This window comes from Otolemur garnettii, unplaced genomic scaffold (assembly GCF_000181295.1).
Source record: "Otolemur garnettii isolate 467f Iridium unplaced genomic scaffold, OtoGar3 scaffold00092, whole genome shotgun sequence".
In the NCBI taxonomy this organism is placed as follows: Eukaryota; Metazoa; Chordata; class Mammalia; order Primates; family Galagidae; genus Otolemur; species Otolemur garnettii.
The window spans coordinates 1,591,939-1,595,431 of NW_003852487.1; positions in this window are offsets into that span (position 1 = coordinate 1,591,939).

The following is a 3,493-nucleotide window of genomic DNA, read 5'->3' on the forward strand; positions in this document are numbered from 1 at the left end:
GCGGCGGCGGCAGCGCAGGGGGCGGGGAGGCCGCGACGCGGGGCAGGCGCGGAAACCCGGGCCGGATCGCGCCGGCGCGGAGCGGAGCTCGCTCTGCCAGCTAGCGCCCCGCGAGCTGCGAGTGTGCGGAGCAGAAGCTAGGCCCGAGCTGGGGTCTGCGGAGCCTGGGGGTTGTGGGGAGCCCGGGAGCCCCTGGGGATGGCCCCCCCCCTGCGGTTATAGTCTATACTTCCTTCAGTCCTTTCGGGGGCAGATGGGTCAGAGGGACCCAAGAGACATCTAACCGGAGAGTTTTGGTCTTGGGACACTGGAAAAAGGGTCAAATGACTTCAAGGGTCTCCAAGGCCCAAGTCGTGCCATCCTCCCAATTCTGAAGCACCCAAATTAAGGGTTTTTCACACCGTAAATGAAAATCAAGTTTGCCTAGGGGTACTCGCGGAATGACACATTTGGCCATCACCAGGATCCCTTCAGGACTTCGGTATCCTGGTCATGCGTTGCTAATTAGGTCCCCCTAAAACGGTAGTGACGTTTCCACATTTCTCTCATTTAATAATTGAGAGTGTGAAAGTAGACATAGTAGTTCGCGCCCTGGCGGAGCTTACAGTCTTGGGAGATACGGACACGAATCAAAGGCATTCTAATAAATGTCAAATCACAATTGTGATAAGTACTGGCGACTGTAGAAGGGAGATTTGGCCTGCCCGAGGTGGGAAGCTTGCTTGCTTACTACTCTCCAGTCTGGGGCTGAAATAGGTACTAATACAGTTTCGCATCCTTGAGTGCGTGGATACAAACGGAAGGTAAGTGTTTGGAACACCTTTTTATGAGAAACTGTAACAAGATGTCCATGGGTCCCCTCCCTGCGCTCCAAAGGTGGGGCTTGGGAATGTGGGGGCAGTGTTTCCGTAGGGGTCACTGGAGCTGGAGAAGGAAGCCGGGCTTGGAGGGGGTGTAAAAGATAGACGGCCACTGTGGGTGGAGCCGAGTAGCCACAGTTGCTGAACCAGGTTAGACTAAAGAGGAGGCAGGGGCCAAAGTGGTTCACATAAAGATCTAGGTCTGATCCCTACAGCAACGGAAAGCCCCTGGGGGGATTTAGGCAGTAGACAACATGCACACCCAACGCAGTATCTGAAACTCACTCTGGCCTTGCGCAGAGCCTGACCCTAAGAGCAGCCAGAGTGATTGTGGGAGGCCCATTAGAAAGCTAGGAAATGCAGCAAAGGGGATTCAAGGGGGAAGTGCAGAGAAGCGGAGAGATTCAAGAAATGCCCACTGCTTATAGAGAGTTGAGAGAAATGTAAGGTGGGGTAGCATAAATGGTATAGGTGTACACCCAAAAGAATTGAAAGCAGGGTCTAAAAGAGATATTTATGCATACCATATTCATAGCAGTATTATTAACAATAGCAGGAAGGTGGAAGCAAGCCAAGTGTGTGTCCACACTTGTGGTACATACATAAAATGGAGTATGATTCAACCTTAAAAGGAAGAACATTCTGACACCTGCTGCACCATGGACGAACCTTTAGGACATTGTCTAGTGAAGTAACCCAGACACAGTAAGACAAACACTGCGATTCCACTTCTGAGGAGTCAGTCCCTAGAGCAGTCAAATTCTTGGAGACAGAAAGTAGAAGGAAGGGTTCCAGGGGCTGGGAGAGAGGGCAAAGGGAGCGAGTTCCAGTTTCGGAAGATGAAGACATTCTGGAGGTGAACCGTGGTGATGGCTGCACAACAGTGTGAACAAGCTTCATGTCACTGAACTGCAGACCTAAGAATAGTTCAGATGCTAAATTTTATGTTATGTGTACTTTACCACAATTTTAAAAAGAGATTGATTTACATTGAACCTCCAGGGTTCTTCCTTCTGACTCATTTGAGGTGACTTTTCACCTTTTAATGAGAGGTTTGATGACAAGAGGCATTTTGTATGTACTTCCAAGCACCTCAGGCCTAACTTAATGTTCAACATGAAAAATTGTGCAAAAACCAACAAACATAGATGAGTCTTTTCCCGAGGAACAAGAACTGTACCCTGCTAATGCAAGGAGCTCAGTGGGCTGACTCACCGTGACCTTGGCAAGTCTAGGCACATATTTAATCATTTGTAATTTGCTGTATTGCTATCTTGATGGCTTCCACAGAGAAGGTTAAATAAAAGGGCCACTAGGAAAAGCATTCAACAACCCAGATATGAGAAACTGAATTCTTCTCTCATTGCCTCTAGAGCTTGAGGGCATGCCAAAGCTGTCCCACAAAAAATTCACTCCAAAAAAGAAAGACAAAAGCCTTCCCAGGAGAACCTAGTCAACCTTTTGGAGTCCCTTAGGCTCTCACCTTGACAGAAGCCCGAGAGCTGGTAGCAGAAACAAAAAGGAACAGAACTAACTCCAATGTACTTCACCATCCACGAGATGACTAGCTGGGTTGGAGGTAATGTTTAAAGCTGTGTTAAAGAGGCAATGTATTTAATTTTGTTGCTAAAGAGGCAATAAAGTTTCTAGGGAAATAATCCATTTTAAAAAGTCGGCAAAATATGTGAACAGGTGCTTAATCAAAAAAGATATATGAATGACAGGGAAGCATATGAAAAGATGCTCAGTGTCATTATTAGAAAGTGAGTTAAAACCACAATAGGATAACATACCTATTCACAACATCCCTTAAAAGTCAAAGCTAACAATATCAACCATTGGTGAGAATTCAGAGCCATAGGAACTTTCATACTTTGTTAATGCCATGCAAAATCGTACTGCCACTTTGAAAAACAGGGTGGCAGCTTCTGTAAAGTTAAACTACACTTAATATAGGACCACCAGTCCCATTGCTAGTTATTTACCCAAGTGAAACAAAAACTTACATTGACACGAAAACTTGTACAGAAATATTATAGTGGCTTTATTAATAATCACCCCAAACTGGAAACAACTTTACACCCCAAATGTACCTCAACTAGGGAATGGATAAACGAACTGTGGTTTTGTACAGTCATACAATAGAATACTTTGTAGCAATAAAAAGGATGTAATTGCCGCTACACATGGGTGAATCTCAAGTGTATTATACATGATTTCATTTAGGTGACATTCTAGGAAAAAGCAAAATACAGATGGGTGGTTGCCAGGGGCTGGAGGTCCAGGGAGAGGTTAACTGCAAGGTGACATATGGGAATTATTTGGGGAAGAAGGGAACAATGATTGAACTGGCAACTATACAACTATACATATTTGACAAAAGTAGCAGAACTGTGCACTAAAAAGATACAATTTTAGTCTATGTAAATTGCACCTTAATTTAAAAGTTATTTTTAGGACAGGCACAGTGGCTCATGCCTATAATCCTAGCACTCTGGAAGGCTGAGGTGAATGGATTGCTTGAGCTCAGGAGTTTACCAGCCTGAGCAAGAGTGAAACCCCATCTCTACTAAAAATAGAAAAATTAGCCAGGCTTTGTGGGCGCCTGTAGTCCCAGCTACTTGGGAGGCTGA